Here is an 8,099-nt window from a genome sequence, read left to right as displayed (position 1 = left end):
ACCTCAAACAACCTAGCTACTAGATATACATAGGGTTGCTACCTCAGTCCTGTAAAAATCCTGGACAATTACGAAGCTGGCAAACTGAGCCGGACTGTCAATCGCTCTCGAGGGTGCGTGAGCCTGAAGGAATGTGGTGCGCGACTACCTTGTGCTTGGTACCAATTTCTCTTTCATTAATCATTAACAAAAATAAAGAGTGTAATTTCTGAAGGTTAATAACGTCTCTGCACCATTTGTTACATTACATTTGAACACTGGATACGCTGTCTACCTTTCATTAAGCAATACTAATGTATGCAACACTCAAAAATACTTAGATTCCAGGACATTTAATTTAATTATTTTTTCCAGGACAGACAACAAAAATCCGGTACAGTCCCGGAGAATCCAGGATGGTGGCAACCCTAGATATACAGTAGGTAGGTTAATTCAAGGGTTGCTTCTCAAATAATTATTCCATGAGTTCAACTGGAAAATTAGACATGAGAAGACTACAGGATAAAATATCTCAAACACATTCTCCACAACATATATTATGGAGGAACAGAAAGCAGGACTGAGAAACACTGAATTAGAGAAGACAAAGACCATTTATAAAAACAGTGTAAGGATCATTGCTCTGTGTTTCCATGTGCACGTGAGCTTACACCATTGCCACCTTGTGCTGTAAAATGAAAGGACACCATGCCGGAAGTAGAACATCGGGCAACATGTCCGTTAAACCCATTCCATTCAGCCATGCAAAAAAAAAAAGAAAAATCTAAAATGACATTTTATTTCCCCTTAACCTTGCACTGTGGTGCAAACATACAATTGTGGACATACACAAGACAAAGTAGGTGGATAATGAAAAATACACCTTAAGGCATAAGGTGAAGGTGATTTCATTCTGGAATATGGAATTATTACCACTTAATACAACTGAATCTACACAGAGCCATGATGCTACCATGCAGCTTTCCTGATGTGAAGCTACTGTACTGTTTGTAAAACAAATCCAACTTTATTTCTTATTTCCTTGAAATATAATTTATGATTAACTGCATCACTAAAGGGAACACAGCCATCACTAAGCCACACAGTATGTTTAAAAAATGTAAACATATTGCAAAATATTTTGCCAACTGTATTTTTGTTTCTTCCTGTTTTTGAACGAATAAATTCAGTTTATTGCACTCCTTTGCACTCCACACTTACTCTCATTGGCTGTTCGTCCACATAGTTTACTTCTGCCTTGTTTAAAAGCTACCTTTAGGAAGGAAGGAGCTTTGAGTTAAAGCGGACCCAGGAGTACTGAGACCCTCTGGTAATTAAGACTGGCTCAGACTCTACAGTTTTGATCAAGCATAAGGGGAAGTCAATATTCCCTCCGTATCTTTATGTGGAAATTATTCTTGCCGTTATTGTGTGTGTTTCCCAGGTTGGCAGCCGCCTGACGTTACTGTAGTATAGTGAGGTTTGTCTGACGTGACTGTAGTATAGTGAGGTGTGTCTGACATTACTGTAGTATAGTGAGGTGTGTCTGACGTTACTGTAGTATAGTGAGGTTTGTCTGACATTACTGTAGTATAGTGAGGTGTGCCTGACGTTACTGTAGTATAGTGAGGTTTGTCTGACGTTACTGTAGTATAGTGAGGTGTGTCTGACGTTACTGTAGTACAGTGAGGTGTGTCTGACGTTACTATAGTATAGTGAGGTTTGTCTGACGTTACTGTAGTATAGTGAGGTGTGTCTGATGTTACTGTAGTATAGCTAGGTGTGTCTGATGTTGCTGTAGTATAGTGAGGTGTGTCTGATGTTACTGTAGTATAGTGAGGTGTGTCTGACATTACGTTAGTATAGTGATGTGTGCCTGACGTTACGTTAGTATAGTGATGTGTGCCTGACGTTACTGTAGTATAGTGAGGTGTGTCTGTCCTTACTGAAATATAGTGAGGTGTGTCTGACGTTACTGTTGTATAGTGAGGTGTGCCTGACGTTACGTTAGTATAGTGATGTGTGCCTGACGTTACTGTAGTATAGTGAGGTGTGTCTGTCGTTACTGAAGTATAGTGAGGTGTGTCTGACGTTACTGTTGTATAGTGAGGTTTGTCTGACGTTACTGTCGTATAGTGAGGTGTGTCTGACGTTACTGTAGTATAGTGAGGTGTGTCTGACGTTACTGTAGTATAGTGAGGTGTGTCTGAAGTTACTGTAGTATAGTGAGGTGTGCCTGACATTACTGTAGTATAGTGAGGTGTGTCTGAAGTTACTGTAGTATAGTGAGGTGTGTCTGACGTTACTGTAGTATAGTGAGGTGTGTCTGACTTTACTGTAGTATAGTGAGGTGTGTCTGACGTTACGTTAGTATAGTGATGTGTGCCTGACGTTACGTTAGTATAGTGAGGTGTGTCTGACGTTACTGTAGTATAGTGAGTTGTGTCTGACGTTACTGTAGTATAGTGAGGTGTGTCTGACGTTACTGTAGTATAGTGAGGTGTGTCTGACGTTACTGTAGTATAGTGATGTGTGCCTGACGTTACTGTAGTATAGTGAGGTGTGTCTGACATTACTGTAGTATAGTGAGGTGTGTCTGACGTTACTGTAGTATAGTGAGGTGCGTCTGACGTTACTGTAGTATAGTGATGTGTGCCTGACGTTACTGTAGTATAGTGATGTGTGCTTGACGTTACTGTAGTATAGTGAGGTGTGTCTGAAGTTACTGTAGTATAGTGAGTTGTGTCTGACGTTACTGTAGTATAGTGAGGTGTGTCTGACGTTACTGTAGTATAGTGAGGTGTGTCTGACGTTACGTTAGTATAGTGATGTGTGTCTGACGTTACTGTAGTATAGTGAGGTGTGTCTGACGTTACTGTAGTATAGTGAGGTGTGTCTGACGTTACTGTAGTATAGTGATGTGTGTATTTTTGTCTGAGATCCCCTTGGCAGGGTTACTTTCGCTTCAGTCTTTTGGCCAAGGTACTTCTGCTTTTTGTTCCCTCAGTGCATGTTTGTATGTATTATATTAAGGATATATACGTGGGTTTGGAGTTATCGCGCCTGCCAGTAAGAACTGTGCGAAGCTCCGGTAGCCTGGAGTTCTATATCCGAGATATTTGTGGCCGTTTGTGTATTTATGAATAACGTATATATCTGTTATTAGTGAGTTCACTGAGATGAAATGCATTGTCAGACCCAGGGTGCTGAGTGATGACCTTTGGAGCTGTAGGTGCATTTAGTTGTCGCATTTGTAAGTCTCCTGCGCAGTAAGTTGAGCCTAAATGAGCGCCTGGTGTATATTCTGACTTTCCTTGGGGGCGCGGAACTGAGACCCCCACCGCTGTGTATGTACACTTCCTACTTGGTTATTAGGATTTCTGCTTCGCCAGTGGAACTAGGGGTGTTCAGCATTAAAGGAGAGACTGGACCACTGCTTGCTGAATGACTGCTCATTTATTCTGAATGGAATAACAAATGCACAGCAAGCTGCCATGTCTCTGGCTGGTCATACACAAAGACCTCTCTTGAGAGTGCTCACAGCAGACTAACAAACAAAAGGAATGCATTTATAAAATGTATCTATAAAAATATATACATCCATCCATCCATCCATTATCTGAGCCCACTTATCCTGATCAGGGTCGCAGGGGGGCTGGAGCCTATCCCAGCATACAGCCTATCCAGCCAAAGGCAGGAATACACCCTGGACAGGTCGCCAGTCTATCGCAGGGCACACACATCATTCACTCACACACTCATACCTACGGGCAATTTAGACTCTCCAATCAGCCTAACGTGCATGTCTTTGGACTGTGGGAGGAAACCGGAGTACCCGGAGGAAACCCACACAGACACGGGGAGAACATGCAAACTCCGCACAGAGAGGCCCCGGCCGACGGGGATTCGAACCCAGGACCTCCTTACTGTGAGGCGGCAGTGCTACCCACTGCACCATCCGTGCCGCCAAAATATATACATTACATATTTATTTGAAAAATATATTGTGACATATGTCTTATCTGAGTGACCAGCAAATTATGCACTCAGTGCTCCACAGTGCTAGGCTAAACAATAAAATAAAATAAATTTGAATCAAATTGTCAAGTGTAACAACCCTCCTGTCTCTTCACAAGCATTCAGCATTTCTTAGAATTAAATTGTGCGCTATGAGTCGTCCATAGGCTATTCTAACGCACTAATGTTGCCTTCACACTGGCCAGTACCACTACTTTAACATAGATTTTGCCCTACATTCCTTCTGGCCTGCAAATTTCTCAATGACTTTCTGGGTAAAGTCAGACATCTCAGTCATCAGTCTCTTTTCCATTGCACATTTGGGTAGACATCTTGTATTTTTCCTGTGAACACCTGCAGTGGCACCCCTCATCACACTGGTTCCATCATATGCCTGGTAGATGACGTTTCTGATCCTCAGGAAGGTTGGCAGCCAGACACTCTGCTACAAAGTTACAGACAACATACAGTCCAGTAGCTCATTCTGCACAGTTTTTGAAGTTGCAGTGGCATTCTCAAGGTGCTCTTTCAATACTCCATCAAGGGAGGCAACACAATTCACCAACCCACAAAATATCCCGGGCTTATTGGAGCTCTCACTCTCATCATGGCCATGCAAAGCCAACTCAAAGGATCCACAAAATTTCATACAGTCTATTATTCTGGACAGGATCGATTTTTTTGTGTGACTGTAATAAACTTGTTTGTTTATTCTAAAAATGATGAGAGTTCTTGCGGTTTCAACACGTCTCTTTATTGACCATGTGCTCTCTTAACACCCGTCTCAACAACAACACTGCAAGTCACTTCCTGCTTCATACGACCGTAACTGTCGCAACACATATCGTAAAACATGTTGTAAAACATCCCTTGACATCTCCCCCTTTTAAACAGCATCTTTGCTCATTTTTAGAAACATAAATTCTTCAATGTAAATGACAGCAACTGCCCTTTTATGGTCTAGGAATAATTATCAACCAGCCATTAAGTACCTTATCAGAAAACAAACTTAGAATTTGTACCCTTTTTTTCTTTTCTTTTTTTTCTCTTAAACAAACACTTCCCTTTTACAGAACACAAAGTTATTCACTGCATTGTTTTTTTTTTTTCAACCCGAACATAATGTCCTTTACAGATCAAGTCTCTGAACAGGTTTAACGACTCTACCAGACCTGGTTTGAGACAGTCCATCAGGTGTCACATTTAGACCAGGAGAACTGCACTCCGGGCTCACCTGGGTGTCTGGTGTATTTGTTGTTTTGATGATTTCGACTGGGGGCCCTGCAACAGGCAGTGCTTGGAGGTGGCGACGGTTTCTCCTGTACAGGGCTCCCTGCTCGGTCTCAATGAGGTATGATCTCTCAGTCGTGCTCTCTCCAGTCACTGTCACTGTCGAAGTCTTTTGATTGTCCAGCCTAATGAGAACAGGCTCTCCTGGCTGCAGTGGTATGAGCTGTCTCACACCATGTCTCTTATTGTAGTGGTAGGTCTGCTTACTTTTCTCCGTAGCATCCTTGGCTTGGACGAGCTGTCGGTTTGGCCATTCTGGTTGCAGATTTTTAGCCAGAGTAGGCAAAGTTGCTCTTATTTTCCTGCCCATTAACAGTTCTGCCGGACTGACACCGGTGCTGCAGTGCGGTGATGATCTGTAGATCATAAGAGCCAATAATGGATCTTTTTGTCTCAATATTCTTTTTGCTGTTTGCACTGCGCGTTCGGCATGTCCATTGCCCTGTGGGTTATGGGGGCTAGAAGTCTCATGCTTAAAGTCCATCTCACGGGCAAAGTCTCTGAAACCATCACTGCTGAACTGTGGCCCGTTGTCGCTGACGACTTCTTCCGGTATTCCATAGCGGGCAAATGTAGCTCTCAGCTTTAAGGTCACCTGTGCACACGTTGTGGTTGGCATTTGGAGGATCTCCAGGTATCTGGAGTAGTAGTCTGCTATGACGAGAAAGTTCTCTTTTCCATGTTCACATAGATCTATGCCTATTTTCTTCCATGGCCTGCCTGGGAGGGGTGTTGACAGGAGAGGTTCTCTGTTCTGCACTCTCCTATGCTCCCAGCAGTACATGCAGTTCTTCACTTTGTGTGTGATTTGTGAGGCTATGCCCGGCCACCACACTGAAGTGTTAGCTCTCATTCTGCATTTGTCAAGCCCTTGATGACCCTCATGTATTCGCTCTAACATGTCTGACCTCATTGACCCTGGTATCACTATCCTGCTCCCTCTGAGTACCAACCCATCATGCACAGATAGTTAATTTCTCACAGGAAAGTACTCTCTTACACTGCTGTGTGTGTGTTATGTGTTCAGGCCACCCATTCTTAATGTACCTGATTACATCTTGGAGTTGTTCCTCAGCAGCTGTCTCAGCTCGGATGACATCCATTTTCATCTGTGACGCTGGGATGCTGCTCATCACAGCAGCAACATAACATTCAACTTCTGTGTGGCTGTCTCTGCTGTGCTCTGTTCCCTGCTGTGGGCTCCTTGACAGCATATCCGCCATGACCAGCGTTTTCCCTGGTGCATACTCAGCCTCCATGTTAAACCTCATCAGCCGCATGAGGAGACTCTGGCAGCGAACTGGTGTGTTGTCAAGGTCTCGGGAGTTCATCAGTGGAATCAGGGGTTTGTGGTCAGTGATCAGTTTGAATGCAGGCAGGCCATACAGGTATTTCTCAAATCTCTCACATGCCCACACGGATGCTAGGCACTCCTTTTCTATTTGAGCGTATCTTGTTTCAACGTCACTTAGTCGCCTTGAACAGAACGCCACTGGTCTCCAGTCTTCACCATGGAGCTGTAACAAGACGCCACCAATCCCGTAGCTGCTAGCATCTGCTGAGACCACTGTGCTCCTGTTAGCATCATAATACACCAAGGTAGGTGATGTTGTGAGAAGTTCTTTGATTTTGTCGAAGGCTGCCTGCTGCACAGGACCCCACATCCAAACTGATTTTGATCTTAGCAGTTCATACAGTGGTTGACCCACTGTGGCGAGGTCAGGAATATATTTCCCCAGGTAGTTTATCATGCCAAGGGCTCTCCTTAGCTCTTGGATGTTTTCAGGTGGGGTGAGCTTGTTAATCGCTGACACTTTAACTGGGTCGGGTTGCATCTTTGTTGATCACCTGGCCCAGGAAGTGTAACTCAGTCTGTCTCAGTTTGCACTTCTCTGTGTTTAACTTCAGGCCCGCTGATTCTAGACGCTACATGACTTTCTGCAGCCGCTCATTGTGCTCACCCATATTCCTGCCGAAGATGATAATATCATCCATATAGACTGCAACTCCCTGCAGCCCTTCCAGAGTCTCCCCCATTTTCCTTTGAAAGATTTCTGGGGCGCTGGTGATCCCAAAAGGGAGATGTTTGAAGCAGTACCTTCCATAAGGTGTTATGAAGGTGGTTAGCCTCTGGCTATCCTTATCCAGAGGGATTTGCCAGAATCCCGAAGCTGCGTCCAGAGAAGAGAAAAATGTGGAGCCACTGAGCTGAGCTATCATCTCTTCAGATGTCGGCAGAATGAACCTCTCTCTCGACAGCTTTGTTCAGTCTCTTTAGGTCGACGCAGATGCGTGCTTTTCCATTCTTTTTGGGGACAGGCACCATCAGTGCACACCACTCAGTTGGTTCTGTGATTGGCTCGATGATATCGTTGGCTTCCATCCAGTCCAGCTCCTCCTTCACCGCTGTTAACAGGGGTATGGGGACTCGGCGAGCCGTGGCCACCGCATAGGGCTGAGCGTTTTCTTGTAGTACGATTTTCAGTAGGCCAAACTCCTGTCCGCTGGTGCTGATCTCGTACACTCGCTTTATTAGCCCCATTGCTAGAGATGTTGGCCGGCTGAGCAAGTTGTTTACACTTTCACCTCAAACTAATAGACCCTGAATGTGTATGTTTTGCCCTTGTATATAGTCTGTGTGATAAACTGCCCCAAACAGTTCAAACCACCCCCTGGACCCTTCAGTACTTTCTTTGCCTTTTGTGGAACTCTCTTTGGCTCAAGTGTTTTATATGTAGCCTCACTCAAAACACTACAATCAGCCCCGGAGTCTATTTTAAACTCTACCGGCCTCTTTTCAATCTTTAGTGATA

Source organism: Conger conger, chromosome 10 (assembly GCF_963514075.1).
Source record: "Conger conger chromosome 10, fConCon1.1, whole genome shotgun sequence".
NCBI lineage: Eukaryota > Metazoa > Chordata > Actinopteri > Anguilliformes > Congridae > Conger > Conger conger.
This window is presented reverse-complemented; position numbering follows the sequence as displayed.